Genomic DNA, 22,402 nt, shown 5'->3' with positions numbered 1-22,402 from the left:
TAGTGATCAGGATCTCATGCAGCAGCAGCTATCTCTGGTGCAGCAGGACACTTCCCTGCAGGAAAATATGGATATTTCTGCCAAACAAACTGTTCAAAGTGAAACGAACAGTTATATCACATGGAGTTTTTTTAAGGACTGCAGAAATTAAGAGTAGCCCCTGGCTGCATCCCGGAGATCGGGGCGGGGCTAAATGTGGGCGGGGTTAAACGTTTAGAGGTGGGTGGAGACAACTATTTGACTCCTGCCCCTCTCTCAATGGAATCAGGAAACTGCGAGTAGCCCCTTTCTAAGGATTAGAAAGCCCTAAAAACCCACAAAACCCATGTAAAGCATAACATTGGTAATCAAATGACTTGTTTGCTGGATGTCATGATAATTTTAAAGAGCAGATAATTACAGGCACCATTTTTGATCCAATCTGTTCTGATATTTTTATTCTTTTTTCTACTTTTGTATGGTATGTGTATTTATAGCACATAGGTATTTGTGTCTTTTAGCTATACTTTTGGTACCTATATAAAAGGTTCAGGCATTTATAAGACTATTCTTTGAACCTGTCAAAACCATTTTAATAGTTGATTTTATCAATGCTGCCTTTATTTTAATAGTCATTTTCCAAGTGAGTGTAAAACAGTATAGACAGACACGGGTAAATTTGTTGTACACTCAGTTATATCAGCTACATTAAGAGGAACAGAGACTTAAATTGTGCTGATACTTCTTAAAACACGCCAGGGTTTGAGGCGGGGTGGTGAGACATTGTGTGAGACACCCAAGAATGCAGACTAAATTTTTCAAAAAAGGTAAATTTAATACAGCAAACAACAGCCAACACAGGAATTAAAAAAAAGTACAAACAAATGAACCAAAAAGCACACAAAAAACAAGAGAACCTCCAAAAAAAACAATGTGAGGAGGAAAAAGAATTGCAAAAACTGTGACACCGCTGTACTATGGCATTTCAAAACCAGAAAACACCTTCATCTTCCTTTTTTCCTCAATTTCTCTGCAGAACTCCTCATAGTCTGACTGAAAACTAAACATGAACAGGAACGGTTCCCTGCAATCGTTCATCTCCTCTTCATCTAGGCCATCACAGAAGCATAACCTCTCCACTGCCCTCCGGCAAGCTTCCCTGTCCATGGTGATGACCTGGGGAAGGGAAAGGCTTCCTTTGAAGGACCTTGTGGTACACCACCTTGCTGCCTCAAAGGTGTCCTCAAGCAGAGAATTCTCCTAATCAAAAATAAAGACAATATTAAAATTACTGCTGTCAAGAGATTAAAAACATATTTTACATTAATTATGTATGATCTGAAAGTAATCTAATCTTTCAATTTAATCTAATAACTGTACATAATATAAGCCTTATTTTCAATGCTAACAGCTAGCCAAACAGCTGATGCTGTGGTCTTTCCAAACTGCAGCACGGAGGTGCGTCTGATACAGGAGAGAAGCTGTCAGCAGCCTTGATACTCAGCGACACACCCATTACATCCAAATGGTAACAATAACTTTGGAAAAAGTTGCAAGAAGGGTGAAAAAAAACAGAGTAAAGATAACAAGGTCGCTGAAATAAACACTGCTGCAGCTAATCTCTCACCGGTCTTGTCACTGTAACGTCAACCCTTCAACTTATGAGTTTACATCAACCCTTCAAGAACAAGAAAAGAAATTGGTTTATTTAAAAGTCCCATAAAGAAGCAGTAGATTAAAAATGATAAACATAATTAAAATATATAACACGTTAATCATGGCTGTAAAAAATTAAATGCAAGTAATGGAATTATTTGACACCTCTAATTAAAATAGAGGTTGGAGAAGAAACAATGACACAAGAAAAGTCCAGTTCCAGCAAGTTCTCAGCCTCTGCTAGAAAGGAAAAAGATTGTGGTTCATAAAAAGCATATTAACGATGCAAGTTGTAAAAAAGATCAGTTGCTTAGTATTCTGGTTTAATGAAAATAGAGAAATGACTGAAAAACTTGCTTTGAAAAAAAAAGTGATCTGTCTGGAACGGTCTTAATTTTCTAATCTTGGCAAAGTAACAATTTCATTGTGCAGAAAGCGTGTTTTTCTAGCTGTACATATGACAAAAGGTTGAATCTTGAATCTTCCCACATCCCATTTCGACAACCTAGGGGGTTGTGTACAATAATACTTGTTTGAACAATACCTGATGCTGCACAGACTAATTCAGTATGGCAGGACTTCTTAGGAGGGACCACTTCCAGGCCCTGAAATAAGTGAAGGAATTATGCTTTAGTCTGCAAGCAACAGTTAAACTACAAGAATTAATCAAATTGTCTCTCACCTGTTTTACTCTTTCCTCTCTCCGTCTTTTTCGTGCCTGCACCCTGTCTTCCTCAGACCTTGGTGATACAATGACAACATTCATTCACTATGAAAACATTCATGTTATTCTGACACTTGACTGAGCAAAACGTTTATATAATTACACATATCAGATTAGCACTCTAACCATAATAATAAAGCCCATCAGGTGTAGAACTCAGATATGAACATAAAAAGCTTAAAAAACTAACATATTTCCCCTTCGTAAAATATATTTTCCACCAAAAAGTAATCATGACTACACAACATATCTCCCCAAAGCTATAAAAGTGTTCCTACAGGTTTCTTCAACTTAAATTTAAGTCTGTTTAAGATCTTTCTAAAGCCATATGGAAAATTAATACCTATTTCACGGCACTATCAGCAAAAAAGTAAATAAAATAAAATTATTGAACTAATTTCATTTATTTATCTATACAACTTTACCAATATATTTTGACAAAACACTGGGTGGGCACTTGGTAGAAGATCAGTTATATTTTTAAACAAATGGTTAAAAATATAACCGATCTGGTTTGACATTAGAACCTTAATAATTTTTGTTGCCTATATTTTAGTTTAATTTTAAGACATTTTTTTTATTATTGCTAATTTTATTACCCTAATTTCTTGCAGTATTTCTATTGTATAAAAGCAACAGTGCAAACTGTAAAGACACAAAATTGAAATAAATGTCTAAAAATAGCCTTTATTAATACTAGTGCTTCTCTTGGTGTCATCACTTGTTTGGAATATTTTGATGAACTTCAGAAGAAAAATGCAGTACAGAAAACTTACATCCAACACAAATTTTAAGACCCAGATGCCAAAATTGAAGGGTTTCTCCAGTCTTTTAAAGGTATTACTTTCAAATTCATAAATTCAATGCTTTTAAGACTCCGTGGGAACCCTGTAAATATTTCTCCTCAAAAGTAAGTCGCCCCGCATGTGTAAAATAGGCTATATGTATCATCTAAAACTCATAATGGGAAAAAAAACCTTTAATTTCCAAGTTTATAAAACGTTCGCCCAACATTGGTCCTCGATATTGTTAAAACAGAGAAAGAAAAATCCTAGCTTACCTCCATTTTGGCAGCTACTTCCCTCTGTCCCGACACCTGTCACAGCATTGCACACACACATAGCATAGCGGTTTCCTGGTTCCATTGAGAGGGGCAGGACGCAGGAGTCAAATAGTTGTCTCCGCCCACCTCTAAACGTTTGACCCCGCCCACATTTAGCCCCGCCCCGATCTCCGGGATGCAGTCAGGGGTAGTTGGAAATTAATTCCGTCTTGGCACCTGGTAGGTTAGTAGTTAGCAGTCATAATTAATTTGATGACTGAAACAAGTTTTACTGTCACAGAGTACATTTCTGGATTTTGTCTTTTTATTTTTGTTGGTGGTTAAAACTTCCAGGAAAAGAGGACTCCCTTGTCAGAATAACATCCTTCTTTACGTCAGCGCTTTAGCAGTCTGCAGGGACTTAAATGTTGCTTCTTCTATCTTTGTTCTGAGTCACTCAGAAATAAACATAAATAAAGATGTGCACGTTGTTTTGATTAGAACACAATTGTTGAAACTCATAATGAAGTATCTGATATGTTTCTGTATCATGTTATGTAAGCAACTCAGGTATCCTACAGATTCCCCCTCCATATTACTAGATTTGTGACTTTTTCGAACGAACCGATTCTTTTGAGCGGCTCATAAACTTGAATGATGGGAGCCAAGTCGTGGCTGGGGGGTAGCCGTTCTTTCTGTCATTCTAATTGTCCAATGTGTGCTTCACACAGGGGCTACATAGTGGCGCAGTGGTTAGAGCTGTTGCTTTGCAGCAAGAAGGTCCTGGGTTCGCTTCCCGGCCTGGGATCTTTCTGCATGGAGTTTGCATGTTCTCCCTGTGCATGTGTGGGTTCTCTCCGGGTACTCCGGCTTCCTCCCACAGTCCCAAAACATGACTGTTAGGTTGATTGGTCTGTCCAAATTGTCCTTAGGGGTGTGTGTGTGTGTGTGTGTGTGTGCATGGTTGTTTGTCCTGTGTTGCCCTGCAATGGACTGGCTCTCTGTCCATGGTGTATCCCGCCTGATTGCCCGTTGACCACTGGAGATAGGCGCCTGCAACCCTACGTGGACAAGCGAGTTCAGAAAATGGATGGATGGATGTTTCACACAGATGCACACAAATTTGCTCCTCCACGACACAAAACAGTTATAGGGGGTAGTGATGTGACGTTCACGAACGAATCAAATCTTTTAAATGGGTTTTTAAAGTGAACGATGAGAGCCAAGTCCCTGTAGAGAGCCGTCCATCTTGCCTTCCAGTAACAAACCTCCCCGGAAGTCGGTAAAGTGCACCCGCTCAAACCCCACCCACCGCTGTGAAGGGCATAGGAGGAACGCTACCCAACACCGTGAGCCCTCACGGACACCGGAGGAACACGTTGCTCTTAAACACCCCAACACAGCTCTCTGGGCTTCACTTCGTTTAAAGGAGCCAGTCTTTTGAACAGCCGACTAATGAATGGCTCCCATGAAAGTGCCATAAGTCCCATCACTACATATTACCCATCGCTGGAGATTCCACATCAAAACATGCACAAGTTTGTAAAATAGTTATACAAAATCTTGTTCTAGATGTTTCCAACAGAGCGTTTGTCTCTCAGCGTGTAGGTTTTGGATTGTAGAGTTTATAAAAGTAGAATGGTTGGTTCTCAGACTTGTGGAACCACCTTCCATCGGGAGGTTCCTCTCTGGGCTTTCCTTCCCACTGTAATCCATCACTTTGTGCTGTTTAGAATGGATGATTGTGTCCAAGTCTACTGGTTCCATTACATTGGGTATGTTTTCACTGAATGACCTCTTTGATTTTATAACTGTTTGATTAATTCTAGATCTGATGTGATCTGGACTTGTTGGTTTCCATGAGTGATTGTAAAATCTGGGATTAAAATGGGGAACCATCATCTTGCATGGGTAATGTGGTCAGAAAAAAAATCCAGAATGTCAGTGATTGGTGACTACTTTGGTGAAAACAAATAAAGTGAAACTCAGAGCTATTTAGTAGTGAAGGTACAAGCATTTCCACGGACATCATGCAAAGGGAACTCAAGAGACTGGGACTGAACAGCTGTGTGACCATATAAAAACCACTAATAGGTGGAAGCCAGATAACTAACTAGAGAAAATACTTCAATTTGCGGGAAAGCATAACTATTGGACTTAAGAACTATGAAGAAAGGTCTGATGAGTCTAGACTGACCCTAGTCCAGGGAGATGGGCACATCAGGGTAGGATAATGGGGTGATGCACCTATCATGGCTGGTGCTTACTGTGCCTACTGTATGTGCCTGTGGGGAAGTGCCATGATCTGGGATTGCTGCCACATGAGTGTGGACTCGAGTCCACACCCCTGCTAACTAGTAGTTGGAAAGCATTGGTTTCCGTGAAGGATTTGTTTGAAGGAGAGTGAACATCAACTAAAAAACCCACGTCCGAACAAGTAGACGCTGTTGCTTTAACGGAGTGATTAAACCAGTAGATTTAAAAAGCTCAGGTCTGAAAAGGGTTTTGTTCTCTCGCTGACAGCCAGGATGTCAGGCTGTAATTACTTACCGGCTGTTAGTTATGTTAACTGCGAGCACTTTTTTCACCACTTATTTCAGTTTTGAACAAAGTAATACTTAAGAGCATTAATGAGACAAAGTACTTAACTGAGAAAATGAAAGAAGTTCTGTGACTGAAATATGGCAGAGAAATTCTGTAAGCAGCATTTAGTGAACGAGCAGCAATGGCTTGATAGTTATTGTTCTAAAGACGCGTGATATATGAATTCACTGTAGAGCAAAGCTCTTTGGAATCCTCTCACCTATGAAAGTGCAAGTCCCTTGTCAGATCATTTTGCCTGACACACTTCTTAAAAACATAGAAACAACGTTCTTTTTTGTTCCCAACCAGAATTTCCAGATATCAAACCTAAAAAGACATTCTTCTCTTTCCCATCAAGATTCATTTCACCTTTTCCTCCCCTCTCCCTCCCTGTTTCTCCCCCCTGGCTTTGAACCCATGGCTCTTATAGACATTAAATACAGCTTTCATTCCAGCTCGTTCTTGCTGTAATGAAACTGTAATGATGCCCATTCGCTGCAGCAGGCCTTGCCAGAACAAACCCGTTGACCTTGAGGTAGTACAAGCCATGAAGCCCCCGTCCTTGCAGCTCTGGGCGGGGCTTTAGAGATGGCCACCTGAGACACATTCAGGAGGAAACTGAGAGGAGGAGGAGTGTGAAATAGAGCAACGAACAGCATAGAAGAGGTTCTTCGACCTCCGCCCAATTACTACCTCCTCCATCTGATATCTGTTTTCTTGTCCTCTCCCTGATACTTTTCTCCAACACAGCTTTAATATTTTTCAGACTGCACATAGACACAGCTGAAATCTGTATATGTGTATGTATGTTAACACTGTGCACATTCAGACGGGAGTTAGGTAAGCTGTATTTTCCACGTAGAAGGAAAAGTATCCATTTCAAACTGGAATAACAACTTCCTGTTCTATAATAGTTTCCACCTTGTTCCAACAGCTTTTCTCTCCTGAATGCTAGAACTCTATAGCGAGACAGAAAACACTGTACAGTACCTGTGCTATAAGGGAATTTCCAGCCCTCTTACACTGTATCTGTGAAGATGAGGAGTGCACACTCAGCAGATGAAGCAGAATTTATTTATCTTCTCACATATGTCCTTAAAATCGAGTCCTCCTTGGTTCAAGTGCTGCTCTGCTCAGGCTTTGGGGATTCTAAGGCTGACATTTAGCTGCTCCCTCCTGCAAAGGAGTCTCTAGTTGCTCTGGAAGTGGTCCAGAAATCTTTTTGAGCTATGCCTGCTAAACTGGTAGGAGTGTCTCAGGCAGGGCATTTTAAAAACGCACATGACAGGCATGTTCAAACTGTGTACCGGGGGCCATTTGTGGCCCCTGTAGATATTTTGCACAGCTCCCATTTGCAAATGTTGTCTCTCCGGCTGTTGTTGTACATCGACACTGTCTAACAATTTAATGTACAAATTTTTACTCATAAAACTTTTTAGGACTTTAAAGTGTCAATGCTTATTTTCCCTGGTGATAGGGGGCAGTACATATCTAAATCATTGCAAGAAAGCACTAACTTTGTGTCCGAGTGAGACCTTACCAACAGCTGAATATTAGGGTCAAAAATCCCTGGCAGTGCAATCTCCCTTTCATCACTGGCAACGAGCAGAGGAAAATGTGTTAAACTATGTATAAATAGCAAATGTTTTGTAACCGTTTGTTTTCAAATCAGTAAATGTATTTTGTCCTCACGGGCTCCCGTAGAAAGAAGCGCAAAATATGGCATCACCCAGAGACTGTGGGTGTCTCTCAATGCCATGGAACTTTGCCTTGATGTCTTGCTCCCACCCCGGTTGTCTGGGAGATATGTCATCAGGACCCGCCAAGACATGTTCCAATGTTCATGCGCCACTGAGGCGTGTTTTCTCTGTTTGTTAGCCATTTAGCTAGCTGAGCAAGGATACACGGGAGGTGTCTTGTAGCCTAGCCTTGGTCAAAAATTACCCAGAATACACTGCTATATTTTCAAAAGAACGGCATGGTTGGCTAGTTGCTTATAGTTGCAGCTTCAGTGTTTAGCTGGTTTGCATATTTAATTTAACAAATATATATGTAATTTAAAAAGTAAAAGGTTCTTTATATATTTACATTGAAGCTTACAAGTATAAAATAAAATGTTATCTCTCGTGTCACGTGACGTTACATGACCACAGCGGACACAGTGGTCATGTGATGCAAGTATGTTCCATTTAACAGGTTTTTTTTTATTTTTATTTTTTTTTTACCAAGGATGGACAGTGTCCTCGTAAGCAAGGCACCTGGCCTCGCAAGACATCGCCTCGCAAGGCCAGGCGCCTTGACATTGAGAAATCCCGCTCCAGTATATTTTTGACCCAATTTTTATGGTTATATGTTATGAAGCCGCCGATGTTTTTCAACAACTTGGCATTATTTAATTTCATTTTAAACAAATTTTTAGTGGACATTTCCAGAGAGAAGTCCTTTGTGCAGGAAATTATATTCATAGTTGCTCCAAAAAAAAATTGTGCAGTTAATTGATAACGGTAACGAGTAATCTACCGCTTTTCATCTGTCTATTTTCGCCACATTCTCCTAGTCTGGGTCGTGGGAGTAGCAGCTCTGTGTAACTATTTTTAAACAAGTAATCAGATTACAGCCACTGTGCATTCCCGTTTTAGTTTTTTTCCTTAGAGTTTGTGTCAGCTAGAGGTGACAATATTAAGGTTTGTTGTTTACTCTGCTGGTGTCAAAATGTTATTTAGCTTTAGAAACACTTTGTCTAACATTAATAATTATTTAAAGTCATGTTTGCCCAGAGATTGCGGGAGATAGGTACCACCCCCTCACCATTCTGCATGGACAAGCTGGTGTAGACAACGGATGGATAGTTAAAGTCACACCATCATTATTATTCTAAGTAGTTTTTCCATGAAATAGTTTCTAAGTTCAGGGTTAGGGTTAGGGTTAGGGTTAGCCTCAGAAACCACATTACAGTACTGTTAAAAACTCTGCTGCTAGGTTTTTAACGAACACAACGCACAACGTAGCCATATCCCCCCAGTTCTGCCGCATCTCCACCAGCTCCCCGTCACTTTTCTTGTACGTTGAAGCTTTACATGACCTGGCACCTCCCTATCTGTCCAACCTGCTCACCCCTATGTACCTATGTGCATGTTGAGGTCAGCGGATCTCCTGCTTCTCCTCACTCCCCGGATGTACTATAAATCATCATCATCTTGCTTTGTTTATGTAACGCTTTCCACCACCCTCAAAGGGGGGCCCAAGGCGCTGAACAGAAAAAGTTACAAATATAAAAAGTAGTAGAAAGTCATAAAAACATTTAAAACTAAACTAAGAACATAGGCATTACTGAGAAAAATAAAACACAAGTGAGATTAAATTTAGGGTGAGATTATAGGGTGAGAAGCTCGGTCATCTGGGAGAGCGAGATGAGCTAGTTGAGATGGCTTGGGCATCTAATTTTATGCCCCCTGTATGCCTCCCTGGTGAGGTTTTCCGGGAACGTCCAATCGAGAGAAAACCTAAAAGAAGACCCAGGACACGCTGGAGGGACTAATGGTGGTTTCACATTAGCGTCGGCACAGTCGGGGTTTGGTCGAACTGCATGACGTGAGTTCGGTCTCGAACGGGCGGTGTGGTGTTCACATATAAATCCGAGGGACGTCTAAGGAATGAAAAAATCCCGGAGCCTGTGGGCGGCATTTAATACGTGCCGGAAAGTCTGCGGTGTCCTCCATTATATGGTAAACAAAGGCGGGCATGAGCTGTGTTGCTTTTGGAGACTCTGATAGTACTCACACACTGATTTCTCCCCTGAGCAGCTGTCTGCTTGCCGAGTGTTGACTCGGTCCCAGCCTGACCGCTGGTGAGAAGGTCTGAGAAAAAGAGTCACCTCAGAACCAAAAATGCAAATCTGGCCTCCGTGTGAAACCAATTTTCAGTCCCGGAAGAGACCGTAAGGGACTAAACTGGCGCTAATGTGTAAGCGCCACTAGTCGCCTCGGCACTGAAAACCCAAACCTGACCTGTGTGTGAAACCAAATTCCGGTGCCGTTCGGTACCTATTGGAGCCGTGCCAACGCTAATGTGGAAGCACCATAACGCCGAGAAGCGAATCGCTCACGAAATTCGGCCGCTGCTCGCCGCTTCTCAGTTCAGATCAGACGCGCCCCAGTCGAGGCGCGCCTCGGCTCAGCTGTAGTTTTTCTTTTAAACACTTGGTGTCCTCCATTTCCTCTCTGCCTTTTCTCAGCTCTTTTCCTACGTTTGAGTGTTTGTGCGCGTGCGCGCGCGCGCGCGTGTGTGTGTGAACCTATGGTATGAGTTGTTTCTGCCAGTTGAATCTCTTGGAACCCGCTCCAATTCTGCAGCTGTATCTTAGCAGTTTCTTCCGACATGGGAACGTAAACAATCATGTTTTTCGGGGGTCGTACAGCTCCTTGTGTTTCTCAACTTCCATAATTAATTTAAAGTCATCATCCTAACTGCTTGCCTCAGACTTTCTGCCTCTCTGTCCTGTTTGCTCCGGTGAAAAGACACCCAAAACCACTCCCCCCTTCACGTGGTCACACACGCACACAAGTTCGATGTGTGTGTATGTGTGTGCGTGTTCGTGTGGTTTTTCTGCAGTGTCTGTTTACGAACACATTTGACTATTGCGGAATTTTATTTTGAAATGCTTTATTTTGTTAACTTTACCGGCCTGCCTCTTACGTCTACGTTTGACTTCCTGCCAGAATTGACGCGATTCACCCGCGGCTCGCGAAAAAAATAGAGCCAACGCCGAAATGATCGCTGCACGGCGCGGGCTGGAGCGCCGGCGCGCGCCGGCGCGAGGCGATTCGCGGCGCTTCGGCGGCCCATGTGGTCTATAGAATAGCTTAACAAGGGCGCCGAATGAAGGCGGTCCCATTTTCGCGGCGCTTCCGCGGCCAGTGTGTCCCCGGCCTAAGGTTCTGGGCTGGCCAGAGAACACCTGGGGATTCCCTCAGAAGAGCTATCCGAAGTGGCTGGGTAGAATGAAGTCTGGGCCTCTTTGTTTAGGATACCGCCCTCATGACCCGACTCCAGATAAGCAGAAGAAAATGGATGGCTGGAGGGGTGTTCTTCATCCCTGACCATACAACTCAAATTTTTCTGCTGGAGCTTTAGCTCCTGCAATGTGCAGGCATGCTCTGCCCTCCAGTAGGGGCTGCATGACTTAATTTTTTTTTAAAGTCGACTGTCAAGTAATGAAAATCGAGTTGACTTTGACTAGTCATTAATGACGTCATACACCTGAAGCGGGTTAGTTTGCTGGAGTTTTTGACAATTAAAATTGTGCCCACATTTTCAAAGTTAAACACATCTCTTTTAACAACGGTAGTTTCTGCATCTTTACTGTTCCCCTGCTTCAGGATGCAGATGTCTGGAGCACGCCAACGATCAGAGCTTTGCTTGCACAAGCTGGTTAAGGTTAGGATGGGGGTGAGGGGAAGGTTAAATTGCAAGAGGTTAAAGGTCACAATTTGGTCAAATGTCCGTTTTACCACGGGCGTCAGATACCGACGCTCTGGCACAGTGCATCGCCTCCCGACGCTCAGGGACTCGTCACCTGCTGTCCTTTCTGAGGACTGCATCTTGTCGGTCATTATTACGTGACAGCAACTAGTCTATGAAAGGCATAAAGTCACTACAGAGCAGTGAAGTCGACTAGTTGACTAGTTGATACAACCCCTACCCTCCAGTAGTAAATAATTCAATTAAATGCATCACACCGCAGTACCAATCCACCTTTCCTGGCTGAAGGCTGATATTCGTAGGGTAAAATAACACTACACAGTTTAGGTTGTTCTAGAAAGCATTCTTCGCTATGTAACTTATGGTGGATACATTCAACTTTATGCAGCTGAGTTGGCTGTTCCTCCCAGGGAAAAAAGAACTTCCCTAAATTAAAAACGATCAGGCTTTTAAACTCCTCTACTGTTAATTGGCTAGGGTGGGTTGGGTTGTGGGTTGCATTGATAGTTTAACACAAGTTCTTCAGAAAAACATATGATAAATTCCTTATTTTGTGCTGTGAAGCAAACATAATGTTTTATCAAAGCGTTCAGGCTACACTTTGATTCTTTTTCCCTAAATTGCCTCTTTAGTCAGTCATGGAGCTCTATCTAAAATGTTATATACATTGTTGAATTAACACTGAACAAGCATTTAAAGTAAACTTCATCATAAAAAGCTTAATCTGTTCTACTGAGAACTGATATGTCCAAAAATATAGAGGAGGAAGAAAAAAAGTATCACAAAAACATTCTTAAACACATTCTCATTCTGTAGTCTGTCTGACATCAGCTTGTGGTGAAATGCTGAAATGCTGCTATTTTACACACTGTCCTGTTGTGGGACTGGTTTTGTTTTATTTTGATATAATGAAATGTTTAGTTGTTTTGTCTTTGTTTCTACTAAATGCCTCCTTTTAACAACCAAATGTAATGGAATTGAAGTGATGTAACTATCTAGAGTTGTATTTTAATACACTGTAAGTAGATCATTTTTATAATCAGAAGAATAGGCTGTTTTTATCATCAGGGAGTTTAATTAAACACTCTGTATTGACTTTGAGACAAGAGAAGAGAAACAGTTGGGATCGTTTGAGAATCTTTAATTTCTTAATTATAAATTCTAAACAATCTACCAGGACTAACTCTGTGATGGATGAAAATGGATTTGGATGTTGTGTTGGTGCGTGTGTGTGTGTGTGTGGTTGGTTCAGACTCCTTAGGCTGACGTCATTGAATCTGGTAGTCTTTGTTATGACTAGATATCACAAGGCTTATAAAGTGATGACATGAGCCGCTATTTTGCCGTGTACGTACCCAGTGGGGGCCTCCCAGGTAGATCAGGAAATGCCAGGTCTGGAGACCTCGGATGTGCGCTGGAGCTGTCGGCGCAGCGGTCGCAGCGTTTCAAAGCCCGTCTGGAGGGTCGACCCCGGTACCAATCGACAGCGTCAGCAGGTGCTCTTATTTTGAAAGGATGTCATCTGGTTGTTAAACGACGAAAATCTCCAGCTTCACAGTTCTTAGTTTAAAGAAGAAAACACATCTGGCCAGTCTGTGCTTTTCTTTAGGATGACGGTGACTAGAACTGAAGTCAAAATGGAACTGACTTAAAATGGCGTTGCCTTGTTTTATATCTCTGAATTGTTGAAAGTTTTAGTAAAGCGGATTGGATACTTTAAGTCAACAAGCCAGATTCTCCTGCGGCAGCCGAAAGCTCTGATTGGTTGGAACAATGTGTCATGCGTTTCTATGGAGATGAGGATCAGTCTGTCTGTGCAATAATCCTGTTTTCATTAAACATAAATCATGACATATTTATTTCACAGATCATTCACTTGATTATTATTGATCAACATATGTTTTGCTTAATATTTTTTTAATCACAAATAAAGTACTTTGATTAAGTAAAGCTTCTTCTCCTCCTTCTGGCTCTTCTCCTGGAATGTAAACAGTCTGAGGAACACCCGACCTTGGCTTTTCTACACAGGTGTTACTGTGCACAGGGGGCAGCTGTGTGGAGCTGAAAATGATGAACTTCATAACCTTACACAAACAATATGTACTAAACAACATTGGTGACAAACTCATGTGTCTTTAGTTTGCTGGTATTTTATTCCAGCATGCATTGCCTCTCTCATTTCATAGTAAACAAGAGGATTAGCAGGTTCAGTCAAGAGTTGTCAAAAGCCAGTTGAAAGCTTTTAAACCGGCTCTCATTAAGATTTACTGGAATAGTTTTACTGGATGGCCTAATCACATACTAATGCATTTGAGGATATTCATCATTTTTAATCCTAAGACGATGTGATGACCTAAGGAGGGAAGGGGGGTTGTGGGAGAGCAGCTGGAAGCATGGAGGCGGGCCCATCAGTGTGAGACTGAGTCAACTTCAGCGGGGAAGGTGCTCAAGTGGCCGTCAGAAATCACTGAGGGGGCCCGTAGGAAAAATAAGAAGAAGAAGATTAAACAATCTCTAAACCCTCCCACTGTCTTTATGGGTGACCCCACGAGGAGAGCTGACCATTGAGCAGGTTTGATAGTTTATCCCTTGAGGTCCACGTGGCAGGGGTGAGGTGGTGCTCACTTGTCACCCCTGCCACATGGAGCCAAGGGATAAACCATCAACCCTGCTCAGTGGTTGACTTTTCTCGCGGGGTCACACCCATTAGGACGGTGGGAGGGTTAAAAAACATAAAAATTGGACAGTAAAAATTTATATAAAAAATATGAGGAAAGGGCAAATGAATAAGAAAAATGTAATCAGTTGTCATGGGAAAAGCAGAATTGGTAGAAAAAGCTGAATGAGGAGAAGGTAGGGATGAAGAATCAACCAAAGGTCCCACAAAAGCCAGCCTGAACAGGTGAGTTTTCAGCTGCTTTTTCAAGGAGACCACTGAGTCCACTGATCTCAGGCTCAGGGGGAGAGAGTTCCAGGGTCTGGGGGCCACAGCAGCAAATGATCTGTCACCTTTGGTCTTTAGCCTGGTGCGCTGCACAACCAGTAGGCTTTGGTCACTGGATTTCAGAGACCTGCTGGGGGTATAAGGTCTGAGAAGATCATCAAGGTATGATGGCGCTTGTCCATGTAAGGCCCTACAGACCAGAACCAGGATCTGGAAAGGAACCCTGAAGGTGACTGGCAGCCAGTGAAGCTGGAGGAGAAGCGGGGTGATATGGGTGTACTTTGACGAAATGGTCAGAAGCCGAGCACAGGCAGCTTAGCAATGTTCCTGAGATGAAAGAAGGAAGAGGGAACAAGAAAACTGACATGAGAATCTAGGGTGAGAAATCGAAGGTCACACCAAGATTCCTGACAGAGAGTTTGGTGTGAGAAGCAAGCTGACCAAGAGAGTCACTGACTATGGGAACCAGCTTGTTTGGGGCACAGGATCTCCCTCTTCATTCAGCTGTAGAAAGTTCCCAGCCATCCAGGTTTTAATAGAGTCTAAGCAGGTGTGTAACAGCTGCAGCTTAGACTTCTCATGGGGCTTAAAGGAGATGTACAGTTGGATGTCATCTGCATAAAGATGGAAGGAGATTCCTTTCCTCTATTGGGCAACTCAGCCACTGTGTGCCGGTGCCATTGGACATCCTTGAGGATTTTAATGCTACCACTGCTATGCAGACGACACCCAGCTCTATCTGTCATTTCCACCGGACGACCACACTGTCTCTGCACGAATATCAAACTGTCTCTCTGACATATCAAAATGGATGAAATCCCACCATCTCCAACTCAACCTCTCTAAAACTGAACTACTTGTCATCCCAGCAAAACCATCCATACAGCACAATATCTCAATCCAAAATGACATCCTGTCTCTGGCTCCTTCAAAGGCCGTCTGAAATCTGGGTGTTGTGATTGATGAACACCTGACCTTTAAAGATCATGTTGCCTCTGTTGCTCATTCATGGTGCTTTGTGCTGTATAACATATGAAAGATCACACCATACCTAACACAACATGCCAACCAGCTCCCGGTGCAATCTACTGTCATCTCCTGCCTCGATTACTGCAATGCCCTTCTAACTGGTCTTCCTGGCTATACTGTGAGACCTCTTTAAATGGTCCAGAATGCAGCGGTGCGTCTGGTCTTCAATCAGCCAAAAAGAGCACACATCACCCCTCTGTTCATTGAGCTCCACAGGCTACTGTTAGCAGCATGCATCAAATTCAAATTGCTAACACTAGCATACAAAGTCCGAGATGGTACGGCTCCCATCTACCTGAATCCTCTTGCAAAGGCTTACGTCTCGGCCCGGCCGCTCCGGTCATCACAGGATCGTCGGCTAGCAGTGCCTATACTACGCTCAGGACAATACAAACTCTTCTCGTGCATCGTTCCACAAATGTGGAATGAACTTCCAAGCACTACCAGAACAGGGGCTTCCTTTTCAATTTTCAAGAAACTCCTGAAGACCCTGCTCTTCAGAGAGCATCTTCTTAACTAGCACCCTCCCTGCACCCGTCCCCCCTCTCTACTGTCCACTTCTTGTTCCCTCCTCTCCATGATTGATGTCAAGTTGTTGTTGTTATTGTTGTTGTTAGCCTCAAGGGCAACATGCTGATTATAACTTGTAAGTCGCTTTGGACAAAAGTATCTGCTAAATACATAAACATAAACATAATGCAGCACTGGATACGATTCCTACAACTACCATTGCTGAAACAAATGAGATGATATACACTTCAGCTGCAGTAATCCTTGAGATGCTTGGCAATATAAGCAAGAGCAACCATCAGAAACAATACTCACCATGAAAGGAGGCCAAAATCAAGGCAGCACAGAGAAAGGTGAGCCAAGTGTCAGAGCTCCCGAAAGGTATAATAACAAAACAGTAGCCAAGAGCTACAGCCAGATACCCATACCTGGAGCACTGGAAAATGCCAAACAAAGGCTCCAAGCCTTGACCGGTTGCCTCAAGAGATACACGAGAGAAAGTGACTGTGCTATAACAGCAGAGAAGACCCACCAAGGCTGAAAACTTACCAGTACTGGAAAAGGCATTTGGGAAAAGCAGGCATCACACAATATCAATGCAAAGTGGCTAACCTTTCTTAGAGAAGACCACAGTAACCTCCCTGCTCCTCCCTGAACAAAAACCAGTATCCATCACTTTTGGCAGACATCCAAGAAAGAGTCTCAGGTATGAAAAGCAGGACAGTACCAGGGCCTGACATGAAGCATGTCTACTGGCTTAAGTAGCTCACTGCCTGGCAACATAAATGAACCAGCTGCTAAAGAATGGGACTCACTCTGAATGGCTAACTGAAGGGCGCACAATCCTGATCTTAAAGGACTTTTCTATGGGTACAGTCCCATCCAACTATCGGCCAATAATCTGTCTCTCTACAACATGGAAGCTCATGTCAGGATAAGTGGGCTCATGGATCAATAAATGAGCACTGCATAGAAAGGCATTAGCAGAGATACCAGAGGAGCCAAAACTGCAAAGCCTGACACACCAACCTGTGCACAGCCTGGATTGATTACAAGAAAGCCTATGACTCAATGCTGCACTCATGGTTCATCGGATGCTTGGAGCTGTACAACATCAACAGGAGTCTGAAAGCCTTCATTGCAAACTCAGTGGGACTGTGGATAACCACCCTTAAAGCCAGTTGCACACTTCATCAAATGTGGCATACACCAAGGAGACACCCTGTCACCGCTGTTGCTCTGCATGGGTCAGAACCCCCTCAGTCAAATAATCAAGACTGGCTATGGATACCAACTCAAGAATGGGACCACAATCAGCTACCTCCTCTACGTGGATCACATGAAGCTGTGCGCCAAGAACAAGTGAGACAACAACTCACTGATCTACACCACCAAGATGTACAGCACTGGTATTGGAATGTAATTCAAACTTGAGAAGTGTGGTCAGATGATGTCAAAGAGAGGGAATGTATTCCACATTGAAGGGGTCTCACTCCAAGAAGGAACAATGGCAGCTTGGTATCACACAAGCAAAGGCAACCTCGATGAGTCCTCAAGGAAAGGAGCCACAGCCAAATGTAAGGCAAACGAGTAAGACAAGTCTTAGGAAGTCAACCTAATGACAAGATCAAGATCCAGGTAATAAACAGCTACACTCTGCCAGTAATCAGATATCCTACAGGAATAATAAGCTGGCCAAAGGAAGAAATACAGACCACTGATGTTAAAACACAGAAGCTCCTAACCATGCATGGAGGGTTCCATCCCAAATCCAGCACCCTGAGACTGTACACTAGCCATAAGGAGGTAGGCCAAGGACTAGTGAGTGGGAGAGTCACTGTCCAGGATGAAACATCCAAGATCCATAAGTACACCAAGGATAAGGCCCCAACAGATGAAATGCTCAGTGAATGTCTCTGACAATGGTGAACAGAGGAGGAGACGCTGGAACTACCAACGTGGTAGGACAAACCCTTACATGGGATGTACACCAACAGATAAATGAAATGGCTGATATCAGGAAATACTACAAATGGCTAGAAAGAGCTGGTCTGAAGGTCAGCACAGAGGCACTCATGGCTGCACAGGAACACCAGAGCAACAGAGGCCAAGATCTATCACACCAGACAAGACCCAAGGTGTAGGCTATGCAAAGGGTGTAAGATGCTGGCAGGGAAAGCATCCATGGAACTCCACAACCAAGCTGACATAGTGTACAAGACCATCGGAGCAGAGTATGGACTGGAAGCCCAACGGTCAAAGTGGGAAACACCCCCTGAGGTGGTTGCGTTCAAGCAAGCCAGACTCCTGTGGGACTTCCAGATGCAGACCAACAAAATGTTGCAGGCAAACTAACCGGACATTGTGGACAGCCATTGCGGTGGATGTGGCAATACCAAACGATGGCAAAATCAGGAAAAAGGAACATGAGAAATTATGCACCAGGGCCTCAAAGAAGAACTTAAGAAAGCCTGGAAAATGAAAACATCGGTGGTACCCGTGGTCGTCGAGGCACGCGGGGCATTAACCCTGAAACTGGAGGAGCGACTAAAGCAGATCCCAGGAAAAACATCAGACATCTCAGTCCAGAAATGTGCCGTTCTAGGAACAGCTAATATACTGCTCAGAACCCTCAAGCTGCCAGGCCTCTGGTAGAGGACCCGAGTTTGTGTGTGTGTGTGTGTGTGTGTGTGTGTGTGTGTGTGTGTGTGTGTGTGTGTGTGTGTGTGTGTGTGTGTGTGTGTGTGTGTGTGTGTGTGTGTGTGTGTGTGTGTGTGTGTGTGTGTGTGTGTGTGTGTGTGTGTATAGAACTCTCACAGTGGTTTTTTCTCCTAATGGGTTTCTTGTTTTACCATTTTTCTCACTCCAGGATGAAAGTAGCTTTGATGAAACTTTGTCCACGATAACATATTGCACATGAAGACAGGAAAAGGAAAACACATAGATTAGAGCAAAATGTAATCAAATAGATGATCACGATAAATGTTGCAGCGTGTCTTTACATACAGACATTTATTATTTCTTCTTAGATTAATTTAGTTAATAAAAAATTAATACATGCAAAGGAACAAGTTGATTATGGGACTGTATCCGAATGTTTTATGTTTTATTACAGTTAAGTCATAAACGACTTTATGTGAAGCTAGTTAGCTGTGCCGCGTCTGTTTAGTGATTACATCATGATTTAGTGTTAAAACAACTCAAATAAAAACCATCAGAAAGAGAAAAGGAGCTGAAACATGCAAACAATGACTGATGCTGTTAAAATGTTTAGCAGTGGTTTACTTTTAGTTATTACACACCTGTTGTTTGAGCTGACAACAAAATGAATTTTGAATTTGCAGGAGTAAAATGTGAGCTGCTGTAGCAGCGACCTGAGTGAACTCAGCCCCAGCGCCCTCATGTGACCTGAAGACAACAGGTCGCTCTGTGACATAAGGTAAACACAGGCCCTGACCTCTCTGTCCATCAAGGCACTTTCTTTTTCTGCTCCTTCCACCCTTGTTAAAGTCAGATCTCTTCATAATAAATACAGTTGTGGATAATGGCCTGCTGTTGCCATGGTAACCAGAAACCAGATCTTTGTTCTGTTTTCTCTATTTGTCTTGCTCTCTCTCACTTTATTTCTATATTTCTTTCTGCTGGCAATGACAATTTGAGCTCCATGCTCCCCATGCAGCCCCCACCTCCCCATACCTAACCTGCCTTCAGTCTGTCTCATCTTTTCATGTGTCTCCTCACTTCTGCTTCTGCAACCAAAATAGTTTTCCTTTTTACTGTTGTTTTTACATCTCTTTTTATCTCGCTTGCCTTCCCTTCCTGTGATTATTGCACCACCTTGCAGCCCCGCCCCTCCCTCCCTGCTAAGGTGCTGCTTCCTAAAGCTTAATCTCTGCTGGCTGAGCTGCAGAACGCTACACATGCAGAAAGCTGGGTCATAGTGAGTTTATGCTTGTGTTTGCCACCATATCAGAGAAATGAGTTGGACTGAAAACAGAAAATGCCCCTACTGAATTGTGCAACACCAAACCCGTCAGCTGTCGTGTAGATGCTCATCCTTCAGCTTTCTCCATCCAGGTTGACCTGATGCTTCAAGTCACTTTTATGTTTCAGGAGAACTTTGAGTGTGTCTTCCTGGAGCACATAATGTATCATCAAAGCTGGGATTAAAACTTTTTTCTCTCTAGTCGTCTTTTTTTTATCCTCGGTGGAGGAGCAGCTTTGGATGTTGGAAGATTTAAGCCTATTAGCTTAAAGAAGAGGGGAAGGAGGTTTCAACTGATGTATGGTAGACTTCAAAGATGGTTTAATCTGTCAGTACACATGCCCTGCACAGGCTATTTATACTGGGGGACCAATGTTTCTTCCAAATGACTTCCTCCAGCCACTCCTGCATATCTCAGAGCTTTCTGTGTGTCGGTGTGTAGACAGCTGAGATGACTCTTCCTGTGCTTTAACACCATTACCTCTGGTTTAATAGAGGATCTTTGAGCTTCTGTGAATGATGAAAGCACAATGTGTTAAATAAATGCTGCTGTTGTGTGGGTAACTCTTTTCAATGGGTTTCTGCTGATTTCTGGGTGGTCAAAAAATGAAAATCAATAATAAAAAATATATTAGAAAATCTCTCTTTTTTTTTAGAGTCTAACATTATTCTTTCTTGGCACATTTTGTTCCATTTTACTTTAATTCTGTATTTTGATTTTATAGGACCAAACTTGGTTTTGGTCACATATCTATGCTGAACAAGATATGTTTTATTCTGTGCTGCACTTCCCTTATTTGTCTTTGACTCACCACAAAGAGCTAATGTTGACATGACTGATAGCCATCTTCATGGATTAAAAATTCACTTAGAGACAATCCCTGTGAATGCACTGCTCTGATTCATCTATGATTTGCAGGAGACCTGTGATGATCTATGACAGATTAGAAGGACAGATTATGGAGCTTTACTGTGGATTAATGCGATGACTCTGGCACAGATTTGATTTTAGATTAATGAGACAAAAGATGAGAATTGTATTCATATATGGCAGAGGACCACTTGTGCAGGAGAAGATAAACTCCCTGAGTGTGCTGATCAGCAATGACTTTTGAACTTAAAAAAGTAAAACCAAACATTAACCTTAAAATTCCCTGCATTTCAGCCATAGTGTTTAGCTAATATAGGATTGGTATAAATGTTAGTAACACTTCATCTAATGAAAAGTGGGCATGTTGGTGAGTGCCTGGTGGCCGTGCTCTTACCCATTGAGCCAGGCAGCCCAAAGAGGAGATGTGGGTCCACCTTTTTATGAGCTCACTACTCAGGTGCATTGTGTGTCGGGTGGTAGCTCAAAGCGGGGACCTTGGTGGTCTGATCCTCAGCTACAAAATCTAGCTCTAAGCCTGTGAAATGTCACTCTCTGGTGGGGAGGGAGCCGGAGTTGGTGGGTGAGGTTGAGAGATGGACTCACCTCAACGCATGGCTCTGTTTCTGGAGCCAGTTTCCTCGAGAGGGGTTTGACTTTCTACCACTCTGGAGTTGCTCCCACTGAAAGGCGCTGAGCAGGGGTGGGCATACTTGTTACCCCCATTTTGAAACCCCAGTGAACAATAGCGTAGCCTCCCTCCGCTTACTGTTGTGGTGAAGAGAGAGCTGAGCCAGAAGGCAAAGCTCTCGGTCTATGTTTCAACCCTCACCTATGGTCACGAGCTTTGGATAGTGACCGAAAGAATGCAATCGCGGATACAAGCAGCCGAAATGAGTTTTCTCCGCAGGGCGGCTGAGCTCTCCCTTAGAGATAGGGTGAGAAGCTCTGTCCTCTGGGCAGGGCTCGGGGTAGACCCGCTGCTCCTGTTAAGGGCAAAACAGACTTGGGGACCCGTGAAGATTCCAGACACAGCAAGACGCTTTCACAGATTTATTTATATGAGTTGGGGCTTGGTTGTTTTACCCAGACTGAGGGAAGAAGACAGAGGTGTGGTCGAGACGAGGCGAGGGTCAGAGCCGGGGAGATCGGGTAGTCGGAAGACAGGAGGGGCACACCAAAGATAGAGTCCATGAGACAGATCCAAGGTCGAGAGTCCAGGTGGTCAGAGGCAGAGAAACGATCCAGGCAGGGAGCAGGCACGTTGGTAGGTCGAGGAACAGAAACTAGGTCAGGATCTATGGTTCAGGCAGAGGTTGGAGTGCTGGAGAATTAACTGGCGTGAGCTTTCAATAATCTGGCAGGTGTGCTGGATGTCTTGATCACAGGGTGCAGGTGTGGTGAGCTAGGCTGATGAGAAGGAGGCTGTGGTTACAGCGGAACCAGAGCATGGCTGGAACATGACAGCTCCTCCACATTGAGAGGAGCTAGTTGAGGTGGCTTGGGCATCTGGTAAGGATGCCTCCTGGACACCTCCCTCAAGAGGTTTTCCAGGCACGTCCAACTGGGAGGAGACCCAAGGGAAGACCCAGAACACGCTG

At 43.2% G+C, this 22,402-nt stretch overlaps 1 long non-coding RNA gene across 1 annotated transcript in view; it reads left to right on the top strand.

Moving 5' to 3' along the window:
- The window catches only part of LOC139062473 (uncharacterized), a 135,707-nt gene extending 134,033 nt beyond the window's left edge, over positions 1-1,674 (top strand). Inside the window, exon 4 of the long non-coding RNA XR_011516014.1 lies at positions 1-1,674. This exon is cut by the window's left edge and continues 2,664 nt beyond it. This is a non-coding gene — a long non-coding RNA (uncharacterized lncRNA).
- Positions 1,675-22,402: the final 20,728 nt, after the last annotated feature.

The sequence above is a fragment of the Nothobranchius furzeri genome, chromosome 13 (genome assembly GCF_043380555.1).
Source record: "Nothobranchius furzeri strain GRZ-AD chromosome 13, NfurGRZ-RIMD1, whole genome shotgun sequence".
Lineage (NCBI taxonomy): Eukaryota > Metazoa > Chordata > Actinopteri > Cyprinodontiformes > Nothobranchiidae > Nothobranchius > Nothobranchius furzeri.
This window is presented reverse-complemented; position numbering and strand designations above follow the sequence as displayed.